Source organism: Papilio machaon, chromosome 6 (assembly GCF_912999745.1).
Source record: "Papilio machaon chromosome 6, ilPapMach1.1, whole genome shotgun sequence".
NCBI classification, from domain to species: domain Eukaryota; kingdom Metazoa; phylum Arthropoda; class Insecta; order Lepidoptera; family Papilionidae; genus Papilio; species Papilio machaon.
Window position 1 is genome coordinate 1,784,991 of NC_059991.1, and position 12,016 is coordinate 1,797,006.

The following is a 12,016-nucleotide window of genomic DNA, read 5'->3' on the forward strand; positions in this document are numbered from 1 at the left end:
TCTCATCTCTCATATCTTCGAATGGCCGAAGCAATGGCAAGTCTCATATGTTATACGAAACAGTTTGAAACGCTTTGTACGAGATTCGCCTAAAACGCAAGATTAAAATACGATCATGGTTATAGCCCACCAACCTTATCGTTATATGCCTCTAGGAAAATTATTATTTCGTATTTATGACATTACTAAACGATAAGTCGTTTACAAATTGATTTCGTTATTTTTTTGTTTCAAAACTGTCCACTTTAAGGGTAATAGGGTAATTAGAGATTTAAGTAATTTACTAAGCACCTATTTCTGAACAGTATGAAGTCATTTCAAAACAAAATGGTGTAAATTACAGGTTGAATTACAGGTGCAATTTCTTATTAAAGGAATCATTCTTATAAGATGTATTAAAAGGTCTTTGAAAATATGGTTACCAGGCCTGACTATCGAATTATCTACATAAAACTAATGATGAGTGTACGTCGCAGGCCTAACTTTAGTCCTCTCTAATTCCAGCTATTGCCTTATAAGGATAGGAAGAGAACGTGGATTTCTCGTAATGTTGGACGAATTTCGAGTAGAAATATTCCCTTTCAGTGCGTCCTCTCCTCGGTTTATTAAGGTAGGCAACAAAGCTGCAAATGCCGATGTCTTTGGGCAAAGGTCAATTCGCTATTTAAGCGAGTCAAAATGGCCGCCAGCTCGTTTGCGACCGTATACAATAAAAATCATTTTTTTTTTCATAGTCATCGAGTACGTAATGTACGTAAGTAACTAGGTATTATGCGATCATTGTACCGTGCATAGTCGTTGCTTCACATTTGAAGAATTTCTGACCTATACATTGGTTTAAAAAATTACATTGCTATATATTACACTTATGACAGGCAGTTAAAGCATTATTTAATTTGTTTCAAAAGTTATATATTTGATTTTACATATATTTCCACTTGATAATATTAAAAATAAACTTTAATTAACATAGATATACTCCCATTTACGGTCTGTTTCACAATGTCAAGTATAGTGCGGGATAACTAACGATAAATAAAATGACACACCATTTATTCTGGCAAAATAGTTTGCGTGTCACGATGTTCGAATAAGCCAACGACTACTTTATTTGAGAAATAAGTTCCAAGTCCAGATTCCGTTCCAGATTCAGGACTTACTTGGACATTGTAATACAAGAGTTAAAACGATTTTAATCCGTTATCGATATCGATAATAGATATATTTATATCAACTATTTTTACAAAATATAAGCATACTTAACTACACAATACTATCTGTACTTATTTACCACTAAAAAGCTAAAAAGACCATAAAGTCCGGATTACAAGAAGTTGTTTTCCAGGCTAGGGCAGTAAATTGTATAGATAATAATATATTCAATGCCAGTCGTTTGCAATAATAAAAGCAACTAATGAATAGAAACCTTTTCATAGAATCTGTATGAACAATACAAAGGATTTTAGTAAGGCGTGGAAGAGTATGTGAAAGACCTTTTGAATCCAGCTCTGGCCTTTTAGATCTTAAATTAGCAAAACAACATGAATTGCTATAACATCATCTATTCTATTCCATTTTAATTACATTTACATTTCAAAGTTCAAACCGAAGCGTGGAATGCAATCAATATCAAACATGAGAAAAGGACAAATGCCACATGTTAGAATGAAACAGCAATATTAGACATTATTATATACCCAAGTTATATATAGCTTCAAAAGTGTTGACACCATTAAAATTTTCTCAAGTTGTGTCGAAAATGTTGTTGGTAAATAAAACATTATTGTAGGTTAAGGACCTAGGAAAAATCATACGACTGCAAACTTGGAAACTAAGGTTCGTTCTGTTAAACTGAAAATTATCTCGAAAATGTTTACTCAAAACCAGGGTAGACCGAGATAGCAATTGCTGTAATTTTTTAAGGCCAAGAACTGCTTGCTTTACACCAATAGATTTAAAGGTTTGTCACGGTATTTTATATGTTTTTGTTAAGTGATGTATGATATCATGCACTAAATTTTATTTAAATATATATTGGTAACCTTAGAATTGATTACTGGTAATCCGATTCCCGTGTTCTGGAAATTTCCATCGAAACCCGCAATAGTCTTGTCTCATTCTCTCTACTCGGAAGTCTCTTTCCTGTAGCCGATATTGAACAGCTGCATCATAGCTATGGATTGTTCTAGAACATATATAGCCTTTCCTTTTCATCGCATAGCATTGTCTCTTTCACCCTTGCGGTAGAATGTTCTGGAAACATAATCCTACTAAATGTTAAGTACATTGTGCAAAGGGGTATGTCGTCAAAGGTCTATACGTTTACATTTAGCTAGGTTATATGGCTTTAGTCTGCATATAAAAGCTGCGCAGATTGGCGCACATCATACCGTTTTAGGGAACTTAGTACAGAGGTTGGGTCGTATTGAAAATGTTTTTAAAAGCTAGATTTTTATTCTTTTACTGTAGGATTAGTTTAATTGGATACTTTAGAAATGTAGGATATAAGTAGGAGTCTAAATGCTGTAAAATATCTGAATTTTATACCATCGTGAGCAGCGGGTTCACGCCAAGATGGCCGAGTCATCGCCCGGTTGACGAAAACTGCAGACATCTCCCCAAATCGTGTATAATTTGAGGTAGGTACTTTAAATTTGAAATATTTTATGTAACATAGGTAAAGTGATACTGTTTTATAGTTCGTATTTTGTAATTGCGCATAAATTGTACTTGTGGTCTATGGTCGATAGGGCGTGGTCAAGCGTACTTTTAAATTTCAAAATGGCGACGTTGGTTTAATGGTGACGTTGCAAATTAAACGATAAAGAATTTATTAGGTTTTTGATCTGTATAACAATCGTTATACATTGTCCAGCATAAAATTCATAATTTCAATTTTCCATGGAATATTTCTATTTTAGGATTTTGACGTTGCGTGCCGCATTCTGTAATGACGCCATTACGTGACGTCATGTTGGCCTTGTAGATAATTAAGTCGTAGTCTTAAGAATTTGAAAAGATGTTTATTTAGGATTGCGGACAAAAATATCAACGACGTACAATGAAATTTATTAGACAAGCAAAATAATTGAGAAATTGCAAAACTATGTACCTACTAAAAATATTCCAATGTTTGATTAGCTTAATTCGTTTACTAATACTGTGGGAAATTTGCTAAAATATAAACTAACATTTAAGTCAATTTTTAGTGTAGGATTCTACAAAAGTAGTGTTAATATTTAAGTAATTGTAGTCAGCACAATGAAATTCCTTATGTATTAACACCTTTTCCACACATATACATACTTTGTCATGTAAAAAAGGAGGAAATGAGTTTGATTCGTTATATTTCCATTTTATAATATTTCAGGAGTTTTGATTTATTTTGCTTCAATCATCACCGCCGCCGCCGTTGTCCCACACAATGTTCAGCATCCAAGCAGGGCGTATGATTGCAGCTACTCTGTAGTAATACATATTGGCTTATAATCAAGTCGATAATAAGGCGCGTTAATAATCGTCAGGACCAGGCAGCGCTAAATCAATTTTTTTGAAAACAAAGGTATTTAAAATCGTTATAAGCGAAAAAAATGTCTTCACAAATATAGCTTAAGTTAGCTCATTTAGCAGTAGCTTAACCATTGAATCGGTTCCCTTACATAAAGTTTATAAAAAAACCTTAAATATCATGTATCAATAACACTAATTTTCACTTGTTTATAGCGCATATTTATTTGATTAAAATCATTCGTCAATAAGCGCATAATAAGAGGAAATACAAAACATTTCACTTTTTCTGAAACTTCTTGTACCATACTATACTTAGGTATAAAACATTGCAAAGATTAGAAGAAGCGGATTTTAAACTTGCATGTGTTAAACTTTATCGTATAACGTTGAATATTGTGTGCCATAAAGATTCTATGCAAAACTATAATTAATTTTCAGATGATCTATTTAGGTCGAGTCGGAGCTTACCGGTCGGTTTAATGGAAGGAGGATTTTTAGTTAGGAGTCTGGGTAGGAATTTTCCGTATCCAGTAGAGATTGGAGGCCATAGATCGTGAATAAGTCGGCTATCGGAACAGAATATTGCAGTACGATAGATAAATCCAAATATAAACTGTTTGAAAAAAGAAATACACATTTAAATAAACATGGAACGATATTAGAATATACTGAATGTTCACTTTTCCACAATACATTAGAATGTAATAGTTAACTACATTTGAACAATAAAGATAATCCATCATGAGGTTAATTTATTTTGCCTTGTATCCTGGTTCGGGAAAGTAACATGTGAGGTAAGGATCTACAAAATGTTTCAATTTCTTTTAACTCTTCAAATTATTTCAATTAACCGCCCTGCGTAAAAATACAAGCCCTTTCTTTGGATTTACGAAGTAGTTGTCTATGGACTTGATCAAGTTTTTCTCGGTTTGAGTTAGGTAGGAATAATTTAAACTGGCTCTTTGTTTTCGGTAAATTTCCAGAGGCATGTAATCGAGATTATGCTCTGCTGCTACAACCATTGACGTATTTGTTCATTTGGTCGAAAGATATGTTATCGAGTTTATTTTACGTTTGTTTTTTTTTCGATTAAGATGTGCGTTTCATGAATATATTTTTACCACGAATTATATGTAACGAAGATGTTACATTAACCGTACCGTACGAACATACATAAACCCGGACCACAAAAGTAAAGCCACAAAATTGTTAAGTGTTATGATTTGTGTCAAGATTTACGTGCTTATGTGTAGATAAAGAAAATAGCATTATGTTTTCCAATGTTAAGTCATAGGCTCATAGGTTAGGAAGGAATAATTACGGAGCGAGTTTTTAATATGAAAAGTTAGCAACTTATATGGAAAAATAAATACCAACTTTTTGGTAGGAAAATGCGTGAAAGAAGGCTATTTGTACCATAAAAACTAGAAGAAATTTTTAAAGATAAAAGTAAAGTAAATAAAAGCTTTAGTGAGATACTAGTAGAATCTCTGAATTAGTGTTAGCCAATAAACATAGTAGGCGTTTTATGTTTTTGTACTCGTACGAACAAAGAGATTAGGCCGTTTTAGGTTTACGTTTTAGACTTTCGACTTCGATTTTGTTACCTATAATACAACTTACGGAAAAACTTTGTTTAAATTATTACGGAGTAAATATTTGTTATTTTACAAAGTAAGCAATCTAGATCTAATTTATATAGGACAAATGCGTAAAGAAGAAAGAATTAAGAAAAAAAGGAAATTTCGAATTTTACTAGCATAGAACAAACTAAGCGCTGTGTGATTTATCATTATATAGGTAGTTAATTTTGGTTAGAAACCTACGGAAAATTAAATAAATCTGTACGGGCACTTCAAAATTGAAAAAAAATGCACCGTTAGTATTTTAAAATCAGTGTTAATAAGTGAAGATAGTTAATAAGTATTGATATACGAACAAAGAAATTACGTAGCTATTATAAGTTCATAGGGCGAAAGAATTTTTAACTTACTATTTCGTAACCATACAAATAATGGTACCGACGGATAAGTAGTAGTACCTATGGGTTCCGTATCACCCTCGAGTGGTGTCTATTTTGCTTAAAAAACGACGTAGAAATAAGATTGTTATGATTCGAAGCTATCAAAAACAAGCTTAGATCGAAATAAGCGCTGTAAGGTTTACTATGTATAAGGTTACAGAAATTAGGCTTTTTAGATTCATACGGCGAAAGAATTTTAAGTTATTTTGTTAATACGATAGAATAAACTGAAAATAAGAGATCTGTTTTAACGGTTACATAACAATTGATAGAAGAGTACTACAATTGATAGAAGAGTATTACTACTTTAAGCTATAAAATGTTAGCAAAATTGGGCGTTGAAAGATTTAATATCCTGATGATCAAAGAAATTAGACTATTTAGTGTTATAAGACGAAAGAACTAGAAAACAAATTGAAAGTTGAAATATTTCTGATTATAAATAGCAAGGAATCGAATAACAATAGAATCTACGTAAAATAATTAATGCTATTAGTAGTGTAATTACGGAGCATATAATTTTATATTAGATACAACAAAGCGAGCAATTCAAATAAAATTATATAGCGTCTTTTTGGCAGGATAAATCTGTAAGAGTTCGTGTGATTACAATAGAATTTATGGTTAAGTGTTGGCAAATAAACGAGAAAATTATTATTAAATTTTATAACGCTTAGAAAGTTCTTTTATAGGTTCATAAGGCGAAAGAGTTTTTAAATTAAAAATCTTTAGAAACGATGGAGCAATAAGAATATTTAGAACAAGCAACAAATTTTATACTATGAAAAGATATGAAACTAGAAGAAATTGATTAAGTTATTTCAAGATTAAAATCTTACCAACTTGATGAAAAAATTTGACGTCTTTATGGTTGTCAAATTGCATTCAGCACTATAGGTTTAGTAAAATAACAATAGAATCTTTGATTTAGTATAAAAATAATCAAGAATGGATAAGGCGGTGTAAGAATTCCTAGTAATACAGAGAAATGAGGCTCTTTTAGTTAAATAGGACGAAAGAATTTTGACTTGCTATTTTGTTAGGTTACTGTACAACGATAAAACTGACAAAAAAATTAGAACCATTATTTATGCGAACTTAAAAACGAAAAAAAATTGCTTTTAGTACTTTAAAATGAATTGTTACGGAGAAAATAATTGCTAAACTAATGTTAGAACGTTATAGGCATAAAAAAACTAAGCGATGTAAGATCTACTATTTTTACAAATAAATTTAGGTTAATTTTGGGTCCAGAATCTGGAAAATTAAAACATCAGATTTTATCTGTTGTTTGTCTGTTAGTAGTTGAAAATTCAATGTGTAAGAATTAAATTATATTTGAGAGCAAATAATTTATGTGATACCAAGTTATCAATTTGTTTTAAAAGAAATTAAAGTTTGTGAGATGTTATTCTTGGGAAAAGATTTACTATTTATGCGAACAAAGAAATTAGACTTTAAGGAACTTTTAGGTATATAATTTTATGGTAACAAAGAACCATTTTGGATAAATAAGAAATCATTGTGTTTTTGACAAGAAAAATACGTAAAGAGCGCAAGCGTTGTTGAGATTAAAGTGAAGTTTATGGATTAGTATAAAACTAGATAGGCTCTGTGCGACTTATAATTTATAATTAACTGAGAAATTAAGGTTTTAAGTTTTATAGGGCGAAAGAATTTTATTTGATGTTTAGTTAATAAAGAAAAATAATAACAAACGGAGAAATAAGATTAGAAATGGAAAAATTCTTGAATTTATTGCGGAGCAAATAATTGCTATGATAAAAAGTAAGCAATTAAGATAAAAAATATATTAGCCTGTTTGACGAGAAAAATGCGTAAAGAGGATAATTACAAAAAATATTTTTTTGACAAATACGAATAAATAAGTATAGTATTAATAAGTGTTGTCCGACGTATGAATAACAATTTATACAATAGAATTAAGTTGACTTGTTTATTCGTTTAAGAATGTATGGAAAATTAAGTTTCGTTTTTACAGTCAATTCAATTTAGAAATTTGTAATATTAGTAAATAGTTAGAAAGAGTTGAATTAGTGATAATACGAACAGAGGAATTGAACCATCTTAGTTTTATAGGACAAAAGAATTTTAACATGCTATTTTGTTATTAAACAAGTAAGAAATGTAGTAAAAGATGAGTTTTTAAGGTAAAAATCAAACTAGTAGGAATTATTGCAAAAGAAATAGATGCATAATTCTAGAAATACATATAATAAAAGTACTAAAAAAGTTTTTGAAACACTAGAATCTTTGGATTAGTGTCACTTAATAAGCACATATGCTAACGAAGTAGTCGCTGTACTAAATTTACTATTTAAACGAACTAAGATATTGGTTGCTTTAAGGTACATAAGGAGAAAATTTTTGATTTGCTGTATTTTGATACAACAGTAGTCACTGAAAAATTGAGAAATTGATAGGTACCTACTATAATTGTTCAAACTAGAATTGATATAAGGATAATACTAAACAATATATTAGGCTATTTTACGTTCTTACGGCAAAATAATTTGAATTATACTATGAACTATGTAGTAATTTAAAATACCTACTTTCAGTTTACGACAATCAAATCTACGGAAAAGAAACTTGAAAAGTTTGTGCTAGTATAGGTTTTACACGAATTTAGTTGTTGAAATAATTACTCTTTTAGGCAGGACGAAAATATGACAGTTGAAGATATAAGTGAGAAGTGAAATAAGATAGAAGAGTGAAATTTTTGAATTACTCATAAATAAGCTTAGAAGGAACTACGAGGTGTAAGATTTGTCATTTAAACAATAAAAGGGAATTATTGGTTGCAAAGCCATTGAAAACTAAGACGGAAAATTATGTAATATGTTTTTACATTGAAATTGAGAAATGAGTTGTTTAGGAGCAAAATAAATGTGTTATAATACGAATTTATCAATTTAAATGATAAAATAAATGAAAGTATAAGTGTTAGTTAATTAGGCGTATAAAATAAGGCGCCGTAAGATTTACCATTTATATGGAATGAAGAAATTTGGCTGTTGAAAGTCCAGAACGGTGAAAAGATTTAAAATTATTTTTTGTTCGCGACAAGAAAACAAACGGAAATTTGAAGTATCTTTGGTGCTAAAAGAAATGAATTATTTACGATAAATATATATGTCCAAAGTAGATAAATACGGAACATTTTAGATCTTTTTGACAGGACACATGCGTAAAGGCGAAAGATTTAGTGAGTAACAATAGAACTTTTGGAAGTTATTAAATCGATATAGTACGAACTAGTTGCTGCAGAAAAATTTAAAGAATATTATCATCTGTTTTTAGATTTATTTTAAAATGAAGACGTACTATTGGTATTTTAAAAATGGAAGGAATTATTACATAGATAATATTTTAATTATTAAGAACAATTAAAAGTACGGAAAGATGTTAGTAAATAAGAATGAAACGAAACGATTTACTATTAATACGAAGAATGAAAATAGGCTGTTAAAAAGTTCATAGGGCGAAAGAAATTTGATTTGCTGGTTTTTAACTGTACAGCGATAGAATCTACATAAACTAAAAAAATCTTAATCTTACTAATATTATAAATGCGAATGTTTTTATGGATGGGATGGATGTTTGATTAAAGGTATCTCCAGAACGCCTCGACGACCTCGCTGAAATTTGGTAAAGATGTCAATCATCGTTTGTAAAGAACACGAAGGCTTCATTATTATGAAAAACATATTTATTATGTTTTTTTTAATTCCGCGCGGACGGAGCCGCGGGCGTCAGATAGTTTACAAATAAAAGAGCCGACGGAAATATTAAAGATCTATTTTAAAACAACCTGAAAATTGAGAAATGTTAGGAGTCTAAACTGGAATGAATTGTTGATTTTCAGATAATACGATTATAGAAATTGTTGGTTTTATAGAGCGAAAGAATTTTAACTTGGAACTTAAGTTACAAAACAAATAAGTATTGGACCCAACAGAGAAATAAATCTGTTTTTAGTGATTTTAAAAGTGTTTTTTTAGTAGTACTACTTTAGTAGTTTTAATTGGAAGGAATTATTAACCCTTAAACCCTACACTGCCTGGCGTACACAGTATTCCTACACAGGGGTGACAAGGCACCCCAAAAAAAAAATAGTTAGTAAAGTGTAGAAATAAAAACAGTTATAGAAAATTATACTTTTATTTATATATATTGACATTATGAGATCACGAATCAGCCTTAAAATTTTACATTACACATCAATTTGAGCACTTTTGGCATACTTCAACTTGATGTTCCAAGCAAATTGGAATTTTGCACTTGGTGCACCTGGTCTTGCTCTTCCGATCCCTGTTTCTCGGACAGAAACCACAACGCCCCAGTGTGTGACGTTCAGACCCAGAAGAATCGACAGGCATGAGTTGCTTGAGAATCGCTGCGATACTCTCCTTTATATCCCTCTTCAAAATTGGTGTTTGTAGGCGCATTTTCAAATGTTCATCTATAAGATTCATTCTTTTAGAAAACTCCGACGAAGCTTTATGTCAGGCTTATTATTTGCTTTTGAGCATTTGTAGAGAACCCAAGAGTTAATACCAACTCCATCCAATAACCCATAGAAAATGCACATTGGCCAACGTTTGGTTCTTCTTTGGACAGAGTATTTTTTAGCCATTGCATCGAACACATCCACTTCTCCCTTTGTTTTATCATCAAAATTAATAATTTCTGGAAGCTCAACTTCAATGTTGTTATCTGGGGAATCTATACGTTTATAATAAAATAATTCAACTATAGAAGTAAGCTTAAAAAATAGTCTGGAAAATTTTTAAAAACTTACGTTGTTCCTACACTGGGGTGCTACAGCACCCAACGACACTCGTGCACAAATCTACAACAGCCGGCTGTCGCCGCAACATGGGCCAATCCGTGGCGTGTAACCTCAAAGTAAAATACGCTGAAAGTCAAACACGTGCATTATTAATCAACGAAATAAATAAGAAAAATAAACCTTGTGGGGTGCTGCAGCACCCCGAGTAGGGTTTGAAGGTTAATTTACCCATAATTCGACCGAAGAAATTAGGCTATTTAGTTTCATAGGGCGAAATTTTTTAACTTGTCATTCAGTTATTAAACAAATAATAGAATCGACGGAAGGACAAAAAAATCTGTTTTTAAATTTACTTGATAATTGAGAAATTTGTACAATTTTAGTAGGTACTTTTTAGAGGAATTATTAATTTGGGCCATTTTAGGTTCATAGGGCGAAATAATTACAAACAGTAAATTAGTATAAATACTTTAATGAATAAATAAATAGTGTACATGGACGTGTAAGATTAATCATGTTACCGAGCCTTTTTTTCAAGTTTTTTACGGAAAAAGAAGTTGTAGATTAATGTTTTATACAAAATTACATTAGTCTTAACTGGGTTTATAGGAAAAGAGATTTTCTAAGATTTAAAAAAAAAAAATCTAAATTAAACAAAAAAAAAACCTACGTGTAAGTAAGCTGTAAATGAACCAGGCGCTGTAAGATTACATTTTTACTAAACGTATTTTAACTATACATTTTTTATGAAACAAAATTCAGGTTTATAGGGCGAAAGAAGTTTTGAAGACGCGGTATTAGCTTCGAATGAATTAGAACAGGGAAAAATCTATGTTCGAGATTTATAGAGCGTAAGAATTTTTAGGCAAGTTTTTCAATAAAAAATCGACTTTTTAAGGCAAAAGAATGTTAAAATTGGTGTTTGATACAGTGAAATTCAGCTTTTTAAGGTTAATAGGGTGAAAGAATTATCAGATACGCACAGAACTGTGCGCTGAAAGATTCCGGAGGTTCATAATGCGAAATAATTTTGAAATAAGTATTTTATACACTCAATAGGCTTTGTGCGGTGTTAGAATTAGTGCATTTTTAAGTAATTTTGATTTGTGTTTTACGCAAAGGAAATCGACCTTGTTAAGTTTTCAGTGCGAAGGAATTTAAGTATTTTAGAAATGTTACCTTTTTACGTAAAAAGAAATTTGAAAATGGGATTTTAAACAGTGAAGATCGACTTTTTAAGGCTTAAAGGGCGAAAGAATTTTTAGGATAAGTCACATAAATTTGACCTTTTACGGTTTACAAAGCAAAATCGTTTTAAGATTGGTGTATTATACAAATAAGGTTTTTAGTGCGAAAGAACTAGTAAATTAGTATTTAATTTGATTAGGTTTATACAGCAAAATATTTTTTAAAATGTTGTTTTAAACAATTCGACTTTTTAAGGTTAATAGTACGAAAGAATTATCAAATACGCATTAGTAAATAAGGATTAAAATCAAATAAGTGCTGTGAGATTCTAGTCTTCCAAATAACTGAGGTTTATAGGGCGAAGAATTTTGGATTTGTGTTTTATACAAAGAAAATCCACTTTTTCAGGTTTTATAGGGCGAAAAAGTTTGAGAAAGAGTATTTTATACACAGAAATTTGACCTTTCTTACGTTTATAA

General features: G+C 30.7%; 1 long non-coding RNA gene across 2 annotated transcripts in view; it reads left to right on the forward strand.

Moving 5' to 3' along the window:
* Positions 1-2,365: 2,365 nt before the first annotated feature.
* LOC106721350 overlaps positions 2,366-12,016 on the forward strand; it is a 31,342-nt gene continuing 21,691 nt past the window's right edge. For both annotated transcript variants that reach the window (XR_006756147.1, XR_001357506.2), the window contains exons 1-3: positions 2,366-2,639; positions 3,371-3,562; positions 3,949-4,304. This is a non-coding gene — a long non-coding RNA (uncharacterized LOC106721350). The remainder of the gene's footprint in view (positions 2,640-3,370; positions 3,563-3,948; positions 4,305-12,016) is intronic.